The 20,724-nt window shown below is 43.2% G+C and overlaps 1 protein-coding gene across 2 annotated transcripts in view; it reads right to left on the bottom strand.

The window, feature by feature from the left end:
* The window catches only part of ADD2 (adducin 2), a 126,974-nt gene extending 106,939 nt beyond the window's left edge, over positions 1-20,035 (bottom strand). Inside the window, exon 1 of one of the 2 annotated variants that reach the window (XM_040345857.1) lies at positions 19,949-20,035. The gene's annotated coding sequence lies outside the window, so the exon portion shown is untranslated. The remainder of the gene's footprint in view (positions 1-19,948) is intronic. The other variant, XM_040345859.1, reaches the window with a different exon arrangement.
* Between the last annotated feature and the right edge of the window lie 689 nt (positions 20,036-20,724).

Here is a 20,724-nt window from a genome sequence, read left to right as displayed (position 1 = left end):
AAAAGCCATCAATTAAGCAGGATGTGTTTGATCTTTCATCATTTCAAACGTTTTCTTCAAGCTGACAAGTAGAACTCTATTTTTGTAGCTCCGATCTGCTGTTGAGGCGCTGTGTCACTGACTTGAATGAAGTGTTCAATACTGAGGACTGTTCTAATCTCTGAAATTCTCAAGAGAATTAGACAGAAAACCACCTAAAGAGACTGTCACTTTGCCTATTCAAGCAAATGTATTTCAATACACATCCAAGGATGTGTATTGACCTCTGCACTCTGTATGTTAGTTATTCCTGACTCCTTCACTCTGTGCATTACTTACTTCTGACCCCTGCAATCTCCATGCATTACTCCTGCCATCTTTACTCTGTGAGTTACATATGCTTGACCTCTGTATTCTATGCGTTACTTACTCCTGACCCCTGCACTCTGTGCGTTACTCACTCCTGACCCCCTGCACTCTGTGCATTACTTACTCCTAAAAATAAAGTAAATAAACTAAAGCGCTAGCCAACAGTGAAAATTAAATGAATAACCGGTGAACAAAAAAATGCTGCTCAAATCTAGTATGTGCTAACAACAAAACAAGGTATGAAAGTGAAGTGATGAGCGCAAATTAAAATCTAAAAGTGAACAATAAGACAGTCAAAACTGATATTATCCCAATCTATGAAGTGAAGTGATCTACCTATGTGAGATCACTTAACAAAAAAAGGGGGGGACAGTGTAAAAAGTTCTGCAGTGAATCATAAAACAAGTCCAAAATAGTGAATAAAGTGTGGCATATAATTCAACGACTCCTGCCCATGGACGACAATGCAAACAGTCTGGATGAATCTTCACAGGAATTGAGCTCACAGAGCGCTTACCTCCAACCAGTAAAAAATGTGTATAAATGAATTCCTCAAAGACACTGGAGTAGAGTCCGGGGCGTCCTCTGTGTATAGAGTAATCCAGGTCCAGGCACAGTAGAATCAGCTCACCACGATGACCATTAGTATTACCATGAGCAGGATATAAAAATGAAAGCTCTCATCGTGAAATAGGTAAACACTCAAAATGGTTTAATGAAGATAAAACGTGATTACAGAAAAAACGAATAAAAAACGCCAAACACAGGCACTTCCGGTTGGACGGTCAGGGTATCACGTCACTTCCGGTCACGTCTGAACCTTACGCGTTGCGTCACGTTACGTGACTTAATCAGAACCTCTGATGAAGTCACGTGACGCAACGCGTAAGGTTCAGACGTGGCCGGAAGTGACGTGGTACCCTGACCGTCCAACCGGAAGTGCCTGTGTTTGGCGTTTTTTATTCGTTTTTTCTGTAATCACGTTTTATCTTCATTAAACCATTTTGAGTGTTTACCTATTTCACGATGAGAGCTTTCATTTTTATATCCTGCTCATGGTAATACTCATGGTCGTCATGGTGAGCTGATTCTACTGTGCCTGGACCTGGATTACTACTATACACAGAGGACGCCCCGGACTCTACTCCAGTGCCTTTGAGGAATTTGTTTATACGCATTTTTTACTGGTTGGAGGTAAGCGCTCTGTGAGCTCAATTCCTGTAAAGATTCATCCAGACTGTTTGCATTGTCATCCATGGGCAGGAGTTGTTGAATTATATGCCACACTTTATTCACTATTTTGGACTTGTTTTATGATTCACTGCAGAACTTTTTACACTGTCCCCCCCCTTTTTTTATTAAAGATCACTTCACTTCATAGATTGGGATAATATCAGTTTTGACTGTCTTATTGTTCACTTTTAGATTTTAATTTGCGCTCATCACTTCACTTTCATTACTTACTCCTAACTCCCTGAACTCTGTGCATTACTTACTCCTGACCCCTGCACTCTGTGCATTACTTACTCCTGACCCCTGCACTCTGTGCGTTACTTACTCCTGACCCCCTGCACTCTGCGTTACTTACTCCTGACCCCTGCACTCTGTGCGTTACTTACTCCTGACCCCCTGCACTCTGCGTTACATACTCCTGACCCCCTGCACTCTGTGTATTACTCACTCCTGAATGAAGAGGCACACACTGCAAGATGCTTGAAGTCCAGTGTGAAGTTTCCACAGTCTGTGTTGATTTGGGGAGCCGTGTCATCTGCTGGTGTTGGTCCACTGTGCTTCATTAAGTCCAGGGTCAGGGCAGCCGTCTACCAGGAGATTTTGGAGCACTTAATGCTTCCTTCCGCAGACAAGCTCTATGGGGATGCCGACTTCATTTTCCGCAGGACTTGGCACCTGCCCACACTGCCAAAAGCACCAAAACCTGGTTCAATGATTACTGTGCTTGATTGGCCAGCAAACTCGCCTGACCTGAACCCCATAGAGAAAATATGGGGCATTGCCAAGAGAAAGATAAGAGACATGAGACCGAACAATGCAGAAGAGCTGAAGGCCGCTATTAAAGCATCCTGGTCTTCCATAACACCTCAGCAGTGCCACAGGCTGATAGCTTCCATACCACGCCACATTGAGGCAGTAATTTCTGCAAAAGGGGCCCAAACCAAGTTCTGAGTACATATGCATGCTTCTACTTTTCAGAGGTCTGATATTGTTCTATGTACAATCCTTGTTTTATTGATTGCATGTAATATTCTAATTTTCTGAGATTGTGGATTTGGGGTTTTCATGAGCTGTAAGCCATAATCATCACAATTATGACAAATCACGGCTTATACTATCTTGCTTTGCATGTAATGAGTCTATCTCATATATTAGTTTCACCTTTTAAGTTGCATGAACTTTGGCACGATATTAGAATTTTTCGCGTTTCACCTGTAAGTATCACAGACTCCTCCCATGTAAAAGTCTGTGTTCTTGTATTTATCAAATGTCATCCCATCCCCCGTGCTTTTATCCTTAAAATTCAATACACAGCGCCACCTGCCTGGAGTTTGCATGTTCTCCCTGCGCCTGCATGGGTTTTCTCCCACCCTACAAAGACATGCTGGGAGGTACATTGGCCCTAGTATGTGTATAAATGGGAGCTTAGATTGTGAGCTCCTTGGACCTGTTGGATTGGCCCTGCAGACTCCTCTGATACCTGCAGGTTTCTTGCCAATCCCCTGGACATTGGTGGTGGGGGTCCTCTGGGCTTGGCTTGTGGAGACACCAATGACACAGCGAGACCCTTTATCTCCATACAGTGCTTGTAGCTGCTTATTTAAAAAAAAATTAAGCCAGACCTCCACTTTAACATCAATCTTGGGGTGGGTGGTTTCTTCCATTCTTGCCATCTTCGTGGCCCAGTTCTCTAAATGAGTGTATTGTTGTTGTATTGTATTAGTGGTGATGTTTGGGGTCTTGCAGTTGTAAATGTGTCTATCTGATAATGGTTTGTGCCATGTTCAGGGTTATGAGTTCTCTCAAGATTAATGTCTTTGAATTCTCTTGCTAGATGACTGACCCCTTGTTTGTTCAGATGTTTGTTGTCATAGGGGTGTTGGGGCATTATAGAATGGTGTTCTGCAGGGCCGATCCTAGGCAGGGTGCACAGGGTGCATTGCACCCAGGCGCCTGCAGAGGTGGGGGCGCCGAACATCTAACATACTCTCTAACAGAAGCCCCCTCTGTGTCCATCAGAGAGGCCCCCCTTCAGGTCTCAATAAAGTACTCTGCTTCTCTTCCTGTATTTTGTTAGGAGATCATGTAAGGATCCCAGGTTAATGAAGACTTTGTGGGGGAACATCTCTGTGGTGAGTCATTGCCATAGAAACATTTGTAAAGGGGAGGAGATTGTAAAATGACCACACCCATGTGGGGGCGCCAGAAATATTTCTGCACCCAGGCGCCTGTGACCCTAGGATCGGCCCTGGTGTTCTGCCAGGTGAATGGAAGGCTCCCTGCCCCCCCTCTCTCTCTCTGCCCCTTCCCCTGCCCCCTCTCTCTCAGCCCCTCCCCCTTTCTTTTCCCCCTCTCCCTCTCTGCCACTCCCCATCTCTCTCTCTGCCCCTCCCCCATCTCTCTTTCTCTGCCCCCTCTCTCTCTGCCCCTCCCCCTCTGCCCCTCCCCCCTCTCTCTTTTTCTGCCCCCTCTCTCTCTGCCCCTCTCTCCCTGCCCCCACCTCCAAAGCAAACATTTATTTTATTGCAGCTTTACAAATTTTAAATGTGGTGGCCGCACTCGTGTTTTATTTTTTTAGGTTTCCTTTCTTTTATTTTCGCCTGGTGATCCTGCTAGTAAGTATTTTTTTTTTTCAAAATAACAAACTGTCTTGAAGATGCAGCAGTTAGAGGATTGAGACAAACCATTAAACACTGGCATAGGTGCTTAAAATGATCAGTTTTCATTTATTCATTTAAAACCTTTATCCCAAAAGGAAAACAAAATGTTTGCTGTAACTGATTATAAAGTGTGAGCTGGAGTATGGCTTCAATTTGTTAGCGTACCTAAATCTGCCAGTACATCTAACAACCCCCCACCTCCCTGTCCCTCAGACTGCTCTGCAAAGGTTTCTCTGTTGCTCCTTCATCCAGAGTGGGGACACTCTATTACAAGAGGTGTGCTACTGACCAGATCACCAGGGGAAAACAGAAAATTGAAATCCTAAAACAATAAATAAATGCAGCCACCACATCTAAGTTTTGGTACGCTGTAAATTGTATCCCTCTCCATTCACAGCCGATTCGGTGAGACGGCCAATGGGCGGACTCTGGGGAATGTTGGTGGTCAGGCCCGGGGGGCCCAGTCTTAAAGCTGTGTAAGGGGCCCCAAAATTTCTGATGGCTGCCATGTCTACCATTCCCCCTGAGTGCGAGGGCCGCCTGAAATGGCCTAGAGGGCCAGATTTGGCTCGCGGGCCTTGTTTTTGACACTTGTGGCCTAGAGAGGTAACTGCAGGGGCTTTGTATATATATATATATATATATATATATATATATATATATATATATCTATATCTATATCTATAAGCACAGACTGAATTCTCTGATGCAGTTTGAGATCATTGTATCTGATAAGTTTGAAATTTAATATTGGGTGAAGCTTTTCTCCATATGCTACTAGAAGTTTTTGCCTCTCAAAAAATCTAGAGCAGGGTTTGACAAATTTGTTTGGAATCTAGGAGCCAGCTAAAAAAGTTAGGAGCCAAAAAACGCACCCCGTCCCGCCAAGCTTGTGCGCAGAAGCGAGCGCATACGTGAGTAGCGCCTGCATATGTAAACGGTATTCAAACCACACATGTGAGGTATCGCCACGATTGGTAGAGCGAGAGCAATAATTCTAGCCCTAGACCTCCTCTGTAACTCAAAACATGCAACCTGTAGAATTTTTTAAACGTCGCCTATGGAGATTTTAAAGGGCAAAAGTTTGTCGCCATTCCACGAGCGGATGCAAGTTTGAAGCATGACATGTTGGGTATCAATTTACTTGGCGTAACATTATCTTTCACAATATAAAAAAAAATTGGGCTAACTTTACTGTTGTCTTATTTTTTACTTCAAAAAAGTGTATTTTTTCCCCCAAAAAAAGCGCTTGTAAGACCGCTGCGCAAATACGGTGTGACAGAAGTATTGCAACGACCGCCATTTTATTCTCTAGGGTGTTAGAATAAAAAATATATATAATGTTTGGGGGTTCTAATTAGAGGGAAGGAGATGAAAAACACATTAGAACTGCTGTTTTGCTACTTGTAATGCCAACGGCCACCACAAGATGGCACCAGATTACAGAAGGAAGTTTAGGCCTGCAGAAGGCTGCAAAGTCACGGCCTCAATTACTGGCTGGCCCTCGCCGGCCAGTAATTGAGGCCGCGGCTTTGTGTCCTTCTGCAGGCCTAAGCTTCCCCGGGCGCCAGGTCACAATTTCTTGTCGCAATTGCGACCGGGTGCCCGGATTTTGTCGAGCCCTGTTCTAGAGCTGCAAAGAGATGCATATATCTTTATCTGCCAACAAGTGATTGTGTAGTGAGTAGATTATTGCTTTGGAACATGTGACATTGCATAAAATGGTCTCTTTTACACAGGTTTAGGTCAGTGAACCTGTAAATTTGAAAAGCGGTTTTGGGTGGGGTGCCTGTAGGATTTGTTTTTCTATACACTGGTGGAAAGAAGTGATCAGTAGCTGCTAATCTTTTTTACATATTAAAATAAAACATACTTCTGCCATAAATTGTATACAAGAGTGCACGTGTCTTTACGATAATGATCAAAAATCATTCTGGTCCCTTTAGGAATATCAAAATGTGGTGTACCAATAATTTTCTGTTCCATTATAAGCTTACTTTCCCCATTAGAAATCAATGTGATCACCCCCGCAGCATCAACGCGCTCATCGTTAGGGAGAGCTGGCAGATCTTTATGCTTGCAGCTGCGTGGGAAGATCACAGAGGCGTGATCTTAAAATAACTTGTGTGAGTCAGGCTGGGTGGTGATGAATACCTATTTTATATCCCATTCCTACAGGCAATGATACACATAGGATCTCACCATCAGGTGAGACAATGGTGGAACAAGCCTGATTATGTCCACGGGTGACACTGACCTGCTGGTGGATGAATGCTTGTGTCCTAGACACTAGGCACTGCTGAAAGCAGCAGAACTCTCAAAGAACAGAAATACTAAATCCAGATACACAGCTACACAGTTCAGATACCCATACCAAATGTTTACTGTTTTATCTGCTAACGAATTTGTATCCTGGTCAGCCAGTCCTGTGATTTACACACCTCTTGCACACTACACAGCCAGGCTGATGACACGTTTCATAGCTCCCAACTGTCTCTGATTTTGAAGGACTGTCACTCATTCTGAACAAAGTCCCTCTGTCCCTCATCATTTGTCCCTCATTTTGGTCTGATCTACCCTTCAACCAATTGCTGCATTGCTTAAAGTGGTTGTAAAGGTTCAGTTTTTTTTTTTTTTAAATAACAAACATGTCATACTTACCTCCACTGTGCAGTTCCTTTTTGCACAGAGTGGCCCCGATCCTCCTGTTCTGGGGTCCCACGACGGCTCCTCCCCACAATGGCTAACCCCCTCTGGGAAGCTCTATCCCGAGGGGGTTCGTTTGCGGGTGCGCTCACTTTCATACACTTGGCGGCCATAGCCACTGAGTGTATGACTCAGCCCCGCCCCCCTGGCGGCCACGTCATTGGATTTGATTGACAGCAGCGGGAGCCAATGGCTGCGGTGCCATCAATCTATCCAATCATCGCCGAGACTCCGTGGAGAGGAGGACGCCGGGGACGTGCCGAGCAGGTGAACGGGCTCAGGTAAGTAAAACAGGGGGGGCTGGGGGGCCAAACAGTGCAAGGTGTTTTTTCACCTTAATGCAAAACGAACTGCACAGTGGAGGTAAGTATGACATGTTTTTTTTTAAATAACAAAATCGAACCTTAACAACCCCTTTAACCACTTAAGGACCACCTCCTGCACATATACGTCGGCAGAATGGCACGGCTGGGCACAAGCACGTACCTGTACGTCCTCTTTAAGTGCCCTTCGACCCAGTCCGAAGCTCCGTGACCGTGGGACCCGATCGCCGCTGGAGTCCCGCGATCGGTCCCCGGAGCTGAAGAACGAGGAGAGCTGTGTGTGAAAAACAGCTTCCCCATTCTTCACTGTGGCGCTGTCATTGATCGTGTGTTCCCTGATATAGGGAAAAACGATCAATGATGTCACACATCCAGCCCCGCCCCCCTACAGTTAGAAACACATATGAGGTCACACTTAACCCCTTCAGCGCCCCCTAGTGGTTAACTCCCAAACTGCAATTGTCATTTTCACAGTAAACAATGCATTTTTAGCTGTGAAAATGACAATTGTCCAAAAAATTTGTCAAAATTGTCCGATGTATCCGCCATGTCGCGGTCACGAAAAAAAAATCGCTGATCGCCACCATTAGTAGTAAAAAATGTTTTTTAATAAAAATATATATATTTTTGGGGGATATTTATTATAGCAAAAAGAAAAAAATATTGCATTTTTTTCAAAATTGTCGCTCTATTTTTGTTTATAGCGCAAAAAATAAAAACCGCAGAGGTAATCAAATACCACCAAAAGAAAGCTCTATTTGTGGGGAAAAAAAGGACAATTTTGTTGTTAGGGAGCCACGTCGCACGACCGCGCAATTGTCAGTTAAAGCGACGCAGTGCCGAATCGCAAAAACCGTCCGGGTCCATTACCTGCATTTTGGTCCGGGTCTTAAGTAGTTAATGTCCATGTGCAATAAATTTATTTTTATATAATGACTGACATATTTCATATATGCTGCTATCAGTAGACTTTTTTCAGCGGATGCCTCTTGTCATATTACCCTGTATTGTACAAACTCCAACAACTCCAACTAGAGTGCAGCTGAAAACATATATACATTGATATATACAGTTAGGTCCATATATATTTGGACACAGGTACAATTTTCACACTTTGGGCTTTGTGTGCCACCAGAATAAAATTCAAACAAAACAAGTGCAGACTTTCAGCTTTAATTCAATATGTTGAACATAAATATCAAGTACAAATTTTAGGAACTGCAATCATTTTTATACACAGTCCCCCCATTTTCAGGGGACAAATGAATATAATCATAAAATGTAAATTTTTGTATATTTTGTTGAGAATCCTTTACTGGCAATGACTGCCTGAAGTCTGGAACCCATGGACTGGGTTTCCTCCTTTGTGATGCTTTGCCAGGCTCTCTAACTGCAGCGGTCTTCAGTTGTTTTGTTTGACAATCTTTCTACCTTTAGTTTTGCCTTCAGCAAGTGAAATGCATGCTCAATTGGGTTGAGATCAGGTGATTGACTCGGCCATTGCACAATGTTCCACTTTCCCTTCAAAAGCTTCTGGGTTGCTTTTGCAGTGTGTTTTGGATCATTGAACATCTGTATTGTGAATTGCTGTCCAATCAACTTTGCTGCATTTGGCTGACAGTATCTCTATACACTGTAGAACTCATCAGGCTGCTTCTGACACATCATCAATAAACACCAATGACCCAGTGCCACTGGAAGCCATGTATGCCCAGGCCATCACACTGCCTCCTCCATGTCTTACAGATGACGTTGTGTGCTTTGGACTATGAGCTGTTCCAAGCCTTCTCCGCACTTTTTTCTTGCCATTTTCTGGTACAGATTAATCTTAGTTTCATCCACCCAATGAAGGCTTTTCCAGAATTGGTCTGGCTTTTTTAGATGTTTTTTGGCAAAGTCTAATCTGGCTTTTTTATTCTTCAGGCTTAGGAATGGTTTGCACCTTGTGGTGAACCATCTGTATTTGCCCTTGTGAAGTCTTTTCTTGATTGTGAAGTTTGACAATGATACACCCACCTCCTGGAGAGTGTACTTCACTTGTCTGGATGTTGTGAATTGGTTTTTCTTTACCATAGAGAGGATCCTGCGATCATCCACCACTGCCTTCCGTTGACGTCAATACCTTTTTATGTTGCTGAGCTCACCAGTGCATTGTTCCTCAGAATATACCAAACGGTTGATTTGGCCACTCCTAATGTTGCTGCCATCTCTTTGATGGATTTGTATTTGTTTTTGAAGCCTTACAATGGCCTGTTTCATTTGCATGAACAGCTCCTTTGAACGCATGATGTAGGTTCACAGCAATAGATTCCAAAATGCAAATACCACACTTAGAATCAACTTGAGACTTTTACCTGCTTAATTGATGAAGAAATAATGGAGTAGCCCAAACCTGGCCATGAAACCACTTTTTATTCAACTGTCCAATTACTTTTGGTCCCATGAAAAAGGGGGGATGGCTATTCTTAAGAGCTGTAATTCCTAAACCCTTCCTCCAATTTGGATGTACAAGCCCTCAAATTAGACCTGAGCATGTGCACTTTCAGCCCATATCCATTCTAAAAATATAGTGTGAATATGTTTTAGAAAATACCTGAAAAAAACTAAAATTGTGCCTGTGTCAAAAATATATATAGAACTGTAGACTGCAAGCCGACACTACAGTCATTCAGCAGGTACTCAGAGTAAGATTCCTGAACAATCTGTCCAAAACAGGTATATACATTGCATAATGGGTTGGTGTAATCACTTGTCTTTGGAACTTAAATGGGGTAAAAACAACTCATGGCAAATCTAGCCATACATCACATAATACCCAGGATGGTAACAAAGCTCCAGTGTAGCAACTGAACCATGATGACAACACTGCACTCCATATACAGATACACCCTAGGCAACCTAATAGTAATGAATGTGGACTAACTCTTCCTATTCTATACAGCAACCAAAACCTATTTTCTGTGTTCCCATACTTATGTTGCACTAGAAACATGAAAATTTGAATCTGACTGGTAGTTGTGGGTAGCCATAATCATTTCTTCTGGAAGCTCACATTCAGATAATGGTTTGTGCTTATTTTAATTAAGAGACGGATACATATAAGTTCTCCAAACATCTACTTAAAGCGGTCCTCCACCCTAAAGTGGAGTCCCGCTGATCGGAACCCTCCCCCCCTCCGGTGTCACATTTGACACCTTTCAGGGGGGAGGGGGGTGCAGACACCTGTCTAAAGACAGGTATTTGCACCCACTTCCGGCCACACGATACGGGCGAAAGACGGGCATTCCGTCACATCCCGTCTGTCGCCCGTTGTGTGCTGGGAACACTCGGCTCCCAGCACACAGCGTGTGAGCCAATCGGCGGGCGCAGCGCGACTCGCGCATGCGCCGTAGGGAACCGGGCAGTGAAGCCGCAGCGCTTCACTTCCTGGTTCCCTCACCGTGGATGGAGGGGGGAGCAGCAGGGTGACGAGCGATCGGCTCATCCTCTGCTGCGATCACCGCTGGACTCCAGGACAGGTAAGTGTCCTTATATTAAAAGTCAGCAGCTGCAGTATTTGTAGCTGCTAGCTTTTAATATATTGTTTTAGTGGCACATCCGCTTTAACTTCCCATACCATTACATATAACCATCAGCTCACTTTATCTGGCCATTAGCATTAAAACCTCTGCTTATACCACCCTTAACTGATTACACAATCCCCCCAGGAAACCATCGATCACTCCACACTGCTCTACAGCACTGCAAACCATTTCTCTGCTTCATTTCACTATTGGCACCAGAAGCTGACTGTTCTCAATTCTCGATTGTATAATATCACACAGGAACCAAGCTGATATTTGCATTAGCAAACATGTAAAAATGCTTTTAGTCCAAGGGAGGAGGCGAGCACGACACTCCACACCAGGGAGAAAGCCTCCCATTACTGTGTGGAGTTACAGACAGAAGAACAGGAAGTGAGGATTTCTCAGAAGAAATAAGGACATTTAAAAGCAAAATGAAAGGATGAGGTAAGTGAAGGAGGACTGCACTAAGGTAAAGGAAGCTATTTCGGAAAAAAATTGTACCTTTACAACCCCCTTTAAAACGGCTCTCATTCACTTCAATAGAATTTCTCATGTCGCGCGACCTGGGGTGACAAGTCGGATCCCAAGTCGCTGTACCGTGAACCAGCACTAAATGAACTTCAACAAAACATTGTAGTGTTACCTTCAAGGACAATACTCCCTCCAAAAAAGACAGCAAACAAAGGGGCACAGTGCTTGGGGATTCAAAACAATGCTAAAGTAGGTTGCCAGCTGAATGCTCATCAGAGCCCTCCCAGCCGGCTCTACGACCTCGCTCAAACAGGCGCCACCACCGATATATTTTGAGGCGCTGCCTCTTCCTCAGAGTGCTCTTTTTATGGTAATATATTTATTGATCTGTGCTATCCAGTGTGCTCCAGCTTTATGTTTTTTTTATACCGATCACTGGGTTGGGCTTCAGATATATACACACAAAATACCCAGGCCTGTCTCTGCCTGATAGCTTTGAATAAATTGCCTTACAAATCCATTGGAGAATAAATGCATGGTTTACCATATGCATGCAAATCATACATTGGAACCACATTCCCTGTATCTGTCCTGAACTGGGTGCACAAGCAGCTGTAAGTACACAAAGGGATTATTTCAAGCCTTGTAAAGTTAATTATGGACTTGTAAGGAAGCAGGAGATACTGCACGCAAGTGCCTTCTGTCAGAAGAAAAACAACTGATGTGCAGTAAAGCATAGGGCAAAATCTGGTGCAGCTCTGCATAGAAACCAATCAGCTTCTAGTTAGAAACTGATTGGCTGCCACACGCAGCAGCACCAGAATTTACACTCTCCAGTTCTAGAAAATGAACCCAATTGTATCTTTGCTAGCAGATTCTAGTTCTAAGAGTCATGAACATGGCTGTACTGGAACTCTTGAGATGAATGCTGCATTGATATAATTGATGTTCTTTTTATGCCAACACTGCCAAGGCACTAGAGATTTTACTGACTATATTAATCTTGCTTAGCCTCTTAGTCCTAAAGCCAATGTAGTGTATGTTGGATATATGGAGTGGCAAATACACCTGCAGTTTGGAAAAACACTATGGAGACAAACCAACAACCAATATTGAAGCACCACTTTCAACGGACATGGGAAGCCCAAGAAGATGTTGACTGTCCATATGGTGCAGAGACTAAAAAAGAAGAAGCCTTTCAGATTAGGGTGACCAGACATCCCCAGTTTCAGGGGACAGTCCCCTAAATTAAGGACACTGTCCTCTGACCAAGTCTGTCCCTGGTTGTGTCCCCAGATTGGATTTAATAAGGGGCAAGGGCAATTTCAAAGACAGTCAGTGCAGAATTAAAATAAAAAAATTAGAATTACACCCCCCCGCTCCGCCATGCCTACTGGCATAGGGGGGTTGTATTTTTTCCATTATCTGTGCCCCTTTATGATGATCATGTGCTGGTCGGAGCGGAGGAAATATTTCTTCAGTTTCGGGTGCATGCCCATTCAGCTCCGTTCACATGTCTCCTACCTTGGCTCAAATCCTGGCCAGCCACCTGCCTATCTCCTTGCCTTCCCTGGTGGAGTGATCTTCCTCCGCTCCCCATCCAGTAGTAGCCAGGACCCGAAGAGTAAGAGCCGGTTCACACTGAGGCGGCACGACTTCGGGGGCGACTTGGCAAGGCGTCCTGAAGACGACTTCAGAGGCGACTTGCAAAATTACTTCTGTATAGAAGTCAATGAAAGTCGCCCCCGAAGTCGTACAAGAACCTTTTTCTAAGTCGGAGCGACTTGCGTCGCTCCTATTAGAATGGTTCTATTGAATAGAATGGGACGCGACTTGTCAGGCGGCTGAGTCGCCTGATGAGTCGCCCCAGTGTGAACCGGGTCCAAGACTTGAGAGGCTGTGAGGCGGGCGGCGATGGGCAGAGAGTCGCTGATTGTTGCCATTACTAGTAAAGAAAAAATATGTCCCCAGATTTAATTTTTAAAATCTAGTCACCTTATTTCAGATGCATACAAGTAATGATGTGTCTAAACAACTGTATTTTCCATCCTGACTCACATCCAGATTGCGGTCAAAGTTGACAATGCCATATACGGCTGATAAAGACAGATTTCATGACAGTTGCCCAATGGGACTTCATTTGGCTTTATCAAACAATAGTCTACAAGTCCGGTGAATGACTACTCTCTAGAACAGCCATTCTTAAACAGAGTCGTGAAACCCTAGGGTTCCTTCAGAGTTTGCTAGGGGTTGCATTCTTATCACAACTGTAAGGGTTGCATTTTTCTCACTAACCACCAATGTAAGGACCATTGGCTCCTGATGAATTTTTTAGGAAGGGTTCACCCTAGTTTTGGGGTTAAAGTTGAGAAAATCTACTCTAGATGAACAAAACTGATTGGGCAGGTTAGTAAAGCACTGCTAACTTTGCCCTCAGCACCACCCTCATCGGCATATGGAAACCTTTAAGAAGTCTCCTCCCTGCAGATGATCACACCTCTTTCCTCTAGTCTAGAATCAATATTATATGGGTAGGGACACACTGTGGTCTCTGCTCTGAGATCTGGATTGAAATTTAAAGCCAGCCATAGACGGTTCGAATCTCAGCCGATCCCTGCTAAAGTAAGTATGGGTAGGCTACATGTACCAAAAGTTGGGTACATGGATACAACTAGCCTGTCTGATTTCACATGAGATTATTTCTGGCGGCTATTATATCTGCAGCAATTACTGTGTTCTCATGGCTGGGACTGCTCACAACCCCCCCCCCCCACCAGGAGAACACGACTCTGCGGGAGGTATTCCTCCCATTAACACTGACTGTTGGTGGGATGCAGGAAAGAAAGTTGCTTGATACCCCGCCGTTACAGGAAAGAAAAGAGATCCATCTATGACTGGCTTTAAGCAGACATGATGAAACTGCTTTTCTGTGTTACAGATTAGCCTGCCCAAACATGGTTCAAATCTTGGTTGGTCCTTGCTGAACTGGCCAAGATTCAAACCATCCGTGGCCACCCTAACATAAGAATCAGATATTTAACTGTTAATTACAATTTTAACTGCCACTTGTCCACCATTGATCATTTCAGTTTTATTCATAACCAAATTTCCTCGAGCTGCACAAAAAAGGAGTCAATTTCTGAATTCTTTGTAAAACATCTAACTGGGAGAGTGACCCCTTGTCCTGGTCTCTTTACTTATACAGTGCTAAAAAGTCTCGTAAAGCCCTGTACTCACGATCGGTCCATCCGATGAGAACAGTCTGATGGATCGTTTTCATCGGTTAACCGATGAAGCTGACTGATGGTCAGTCGTGCCTACACACCATCGGTTAAAAAAAACAATAGTGTCAGAACGCGGTGACGTAAAACACAACGACGTGCTGAAAAAAAAACGAAGTTCAATGCTTCCAAGCATGCGTCGACTTGATTCTGAGCATGCCTGGATTTTTAACTGATGGACGTGCCTAACTGATCGTTTTTTTTCCCTATCGGTTAGGTATCCGTCGGTTAAATTTAAAACAAGATTGCTTTTTTTTAACCTATGGATAAATAACCGATGGGGCTCACACACGATCGGTTTGGTCCGATGAAAACGGTCCATCAGACCGTTCTCATCGGTTTAACCGATCGTGTGTACGCGGTATCAAGCTTACTGCATTCATACCCAAAAAGGGTGGTGGTTGATTCAGCTCACAATTATACCTCCCATAGCAGAAGAATTCTTTCAAAATGACTGAGGCTTCCAAAGCAAAAATACATTCAGGTTGCATCTCCAAAGGATAAACACACCACATATAAAAGCCTGCGCTGTCTGGGCTTTCAGCATCTCTAGCTGCAACAGATGACCTCATGCAAGACTGCAGAGAAGATGGATATTTGTGCCCAGAAATGTGAGACACAAGCTGGAAGCCAAGATGGACTCAAGTCTGCTGATTCAATGCACCAAATCTACCATCCCATAATTTGATACGCCCAATGTACCTGCAACATCAGAGCGAGGATTGGTTATAAAAGTTCCCTAAGTTTGGGAAATTTCACAATACATGTGCCCTTTACAATATGAAGGTTCAAAACTCTTTTGCTCATCGAAGAAAGATGAAGGATTACTGCGCACAGTGTTCACTGGTAACCCTGCCAGGAGAAAAATACCAGAGGAGTGGTTGTTGACCTAACTTTGAAAATGCCAACTACTCGGTTGTCTCATATTTTACAGCGAGTCACATGCTTGAAAACATTTTTTAGGTAATGGAAGTCAGAAGTCTTATCAGCATAATTGTTCCAGGTGTGTGGCTAAATGTACTGAAACACGAGGATAAGCAGGACAGCCAGGTGATGTTTAATATTCGGTGTGCAATGGCAGCCTCTCCTATAAGAGGTTTACCGTAAAGCTTTTTTAAACCAAAAATATATGTGTTGCACCTTCCAGCATACCTCCCAATTTTTTGAGATGGGAATGAGGGACACCTATCAGCAAAAGTATGCAGGCATAGGACACACCCATTGCCACGCCCCCTTAAAGGAAAATTGTACAAAAAATCAAGTTTGGTTAAACCCACAAGTGATTTTTTTTACCACTACTATTCCTTTATATTGGCTTCTGGAATTTACAAATGCAGCAATTTAAAAATCAGAAAGGGTTAGCGCTGGAAAACACTTTTTGATAGATAAAAAGTGCATTTTATATACAACTATATAGATCAGATCAAAATGAGGAACAAATGAGGAGGAATGAGGGACAGAGGGACATTGCTCCAAATCAAGGACAGTTGGGAGCTATGCCTTCCAGTACTTGCATGTGGTGGTTGCATTCATTTTTTATTAAAATTTCCCAGACCGTTTCTTTTTTTTTCCACCTGTTGATCCTGTGAGTAACTCTTTCTGTCCTATGGGTGACTTACACACTGTACTGTATCTATAGATGACCCGAGTTGTCACCCTAGGACAGAAAGGGTGTGAAGTGCCCTTATCCACCAGATTTAACAGGCCAAAGTGGGACAATTAAGAATGAACTTCTCTTAAGAGAAGTTCATTCTTAAAGGAGAAGTACAGCCAAAGCTGTGGATCACAGGAGTGCAGTTTAGTCTGTAGTCCTGTGACCTGGCTTTAGCCAACAGCGGGCTGAAGCTTGCCGACATCACAGAGCCAGTCCAGGCTAGGGAAAGACCGTAACCATATGGTTGGGATCCACCCAGAAGCCTGGACCGGCAGCTGAGGCAGCCTCTGCTCACTGGGCACTGAGTGATCTCTGACGTTTGATTGCTCAGTCTTCGTGGGACAGATACAGCATCGGAGCAATGCTGCACCCAGGGGAGAGGGAGGGAAGGGAGAGTTCCTCGCAGTCAGAATATACTGATCAGCACTGCTGGCTATAGCTGGCAGCATTTATCCAATAGGCTGGTTGTCTAGAACAGTGTTTCTCAACTCCAGTCTTCAAGGCACCCCAACAGGTCTATGTTTTCCATTATTTTGCACAGGTGGTTTGATCAGTTTCACTGCCTTAATAATTACCACAGACGTTTTTTTTCTGAGAAAAAACATGACCTGTTGGTGCGCCTTGAGGACTGGAGTTAAGAAACATTGGTCTAGAAGACTTCTGTACAACCAGAGTGCCCATATATCAGGGTGGATAAAAAAACAAACAATGATATAAAAAAACAAAACTGAATTTTTCGTTTTTTATTACATTTATTTAAATAAAAATCTATTTAAGATACATTAAGAATTTTGTTTATTCAGCATGAAATAGAGCTTAGTTATGTAGCATGAGGCTGTATATTCTGCAATATTTACATTTTTGGTGAACTCATTCAATGAATCCAAGCTCTGCAAGCTGAGATAACATGCAATGAATTTACTCTGCACCGCACCATTTTGCAAATCTATGTACACTACAAACTGTATGATTGAATCGGTTCTAATGTCGCTTTTTTACTAACCTGACAGATTATCCTTCTTAAAATAGGAAACCATTTTGTTTGCAAAGATTCTAAGTACCAGCAAGAATAAGTACTTACATTTAAAGAGCACTTGTCATTTCAGATCCATCATGGCAGCGCCTGTTAGTGGGCATCCACTCACCCGCTGCCGCCACATCCCTCACCTTATTGTGTCACTGCTGGATCACCAGCCGTCCCATTAAAGTGAATGAGACGGTCGGTGAGTCAACAGCGGGTCAGAGACGACAGTTGATCCTTAACCACTTCCATACCGCGCCATAGGGAAATGACTGCGGCAGGAAACCGACATATGACGTCCTGTGTTCCCGGCGATCTAGGGCGTGCGCCCGCGGCAGCGCTCGTGACCCGGCGGCCGCGATTGCCGGTAATCACGGCAGGATTGTGGGTCTGTGTGTGTAAACACACAGATCCACCTCCTGTCAGCGGTGAGGAGAACAATGTGTGTTCCCAGTACAGAGGAACACACATCGGTCTCCTCCCCTTGAGAGTCCCCTCCCCCTACAGTTAGAACACACCTTAGGGAACATATTAACCCCTTCAACGCCCCCTAGTGGTTAACCCCTTCCCTGCCAGTCACATTTACACAGTAATCAATGCATATTTATAGCATTAATCGCTGTATAAATGTGAATGGTCCCAAAAACGTGTCAAAAGTGTCCGATGTGTTCGCCGCAATGTCACGTTCACAATAGAAAAATCGCAAATCGCCGCCAATACTAGTAAAAAAATTAAATAAAAATGCCATAAATCTATCACCTATTTTGTAGACGCTATAACTTTTGCGCAAACCAATCAATATACGATTATAGCGATTTTTTTAACCAAAAATATGTAGAAGAATACGTATCGGCCTAAACTGAGGAAAAAAAAAGATTTTTTTTTTAAATTGTGATATTTATTAAATAAAAAAGTAAAAGTAAAAAATAGTGTTTTTTTTTTTAATTTGTCGCTCTTCTTTTGTTTATACCGCAAAAAATAAAAACCGCAGAGATGATCAAATACCACCAAACGAAAGCTCTATTTGTGGGGGGAAAAAAAACAAAGGTTTAGTTTGGGTACAGTGTTGCATGACCACGCAATTGTCATTCAAAGTGCAACAGCGCTGAAAACTAAAAATTGGACTGGGCAGGAAGGGGGTGAAAATGCCCTGCATGGAAGAGGTTAAAAATTATTTTTTAAATAGTTGATTTAAAATCGACTTGATTTAAATCATATCCACCCTACCATACACGGATTGAAATTCTTGCAGTCCCTGCTGATCCAGCTAAACTATGATCCATTTATGGCCAGCTTAGGGTATACATAGTCTATAGGGCATATTTATAAAGTAGGTGTTCTGACAATCACCGCAGGTGAATCTTCCTGGTGCATGTGTTTTAAAAAAAAGACAGTGAATGTTTAGTGAAAGTCACATTCCCTACTTAGTAAATATGCCCCTAAGATTTTGATTAATCAATTTCCAAAAAATGTATCAATATGCGACGAGATCATATAGGCAGCATAGGGTGTAACCTGGGCCCATGAAGTCAGATGGCCCAAGAAAAGTGCCCCTCCCTTATTCACAAGCAGTTTGCTTGCCTTACATTCCGTACAGAATAACACACGTCTCTTACTTTTTTTGTTTTACATTTCAGATACCTAGGCATACTGGGATTTGTAGTTCCCAGGACAGCTGCAGACCCACTTTACAATATTACAGAAACATCAACTAGATGGGAAAAGCCACAAGTCCAAGTTTATTGAAATCAACTAGTTTCCCATGCAAAACAATCCAACCGATAAAAGCACAAGTGTCTTGTAAACTGATGAAGACAAATACAGCCTTGTTGGTAAACATTTCTAAAAAGACATTAAGTAAAATATGTTTCCGCTTTTTTTGTTTTGATTGGATTGCGATATTTGCAACATGTCCTTTATCTTTAAATACTGTATTTCCAAAATAAATACATTGTGGACACAAGGCATGGAGTATGACATGGATGGTTAGTGCAGGGATTTTCCAGGCACAGTCTACAATCTGAGAGCACTGCTAATGTAACTAGGTGTCCTTATAGCTTGTATGACACATATGGATGGGCTCTCCTTGCACACCAATGCTTCTCCTGTCCACCCACACACACACTGAATGCATTAATAACTGCATCTGCATTGCCACCCTCCACACCTTCAGATAAATCAAAGGACACCTTAAAATGAACCAACTCACCCCCTATCACTGCACTATATAGATCTTATATAAAATTAAAATACATTTTATTCATTATAGAGAATTCCCTTCCACAGGTCGCCCCCTCCTGGCTGCCGGCGGTACTACATCAAAGCAAATAATCTCAGCAGGGTGCTTCCCATCTCTGCTCTATTACATCCATTCTGTTCACAGTGAAATGGACACGGCAAGAAAATACATACACCCACCCAGGGCACTAGAATAGCAAAATAAAAAGAAAGACCTATGTGATCACAGCCGATTTCCATCCCTTCACATGCATCTATAACAACCCCCATCCCTAAAATAACCATGCATCATTGGATTTATTTACACATTGCTGCCATCTATAAATAAAGCCTGCCTAAAGATTGCTGCTCATTTGCAATAATTGCATCAGGCTGGCTTTAATGATCATTTGTGATTTCTGTATATAGATCTATGTGTAGGTGAGAGGGGAGATGGTGCACACCTACCTTGAATCTGTGCGATGGCAATGTTATCTGCTGCAGGTTGGGGAGCCCATGTTATCTCCTGGTGGATGGTGATAGAACAGAAGCCCAGCCCCTTTCTGGATACAGCAGGCAAACAAAAGGCAGTGACAGCGATCTGGGTGGCCCCTCCCCCACCACACCCACCCTACAGCATCTCTTAGGATGCTCTGTGCAGCCTCACCATAAGAGACCTGGGAATATCCCTGACAGCTGATAGGAGCAGCATCTGCAGGGTTAAACCATCACTAACCCACAACTGCATGGTCACATCAAAGCTGATGGAAAGCAAATCAGATGGAAAATGTACAGCATAACCCAGGCAGAGCAAAGCAGGTTATACCCGCCTGGGCAATCATTGTCATCTCCCTGAATGCACAGGCTCCTTCCTCTCTGTGTGATTATATATATATATATATATATATATATACACACACACACACACACACACATACACACACACACACATACACTATATATGTATATATATTTATTATATACACACACATTATATATGTATATATTATTTATTATATACACACACACACACACACACACACGAATGATACATCAGACACAGCTCTGATCACTGGACCCCCCTGCAATCAGCTCTCCCCTCTACATGTGTCTGACAGCCAGAAGCAAATGGTAGCATTAGTCTTATTACAGGAGATCTGTTACCTAAGAAGCAGGAGTACAGTAGAAGCTTGAAACAATGTACACTTTTTTTTTAGTTCCTACTAATCCATGCTGGAATGGCA

Source organism: Rana temporaria, chromosome 3, assembly GCF_905171775.1.
Source record: "Rana temporaria chromosome 3, aRanTem1.1, whole genome shotgun sequence".
Lineage (NCBI taxonomy): Eukaryota > Metazoa > Chordata > Amphibia > Anura > Ranidae > Rana > Rana temporaria.
The sequence above is the reverse complement of the archived record's forward strand: the minus strand, read 5'-3'. Positions and strand labels throughout refer to the sequence as shown.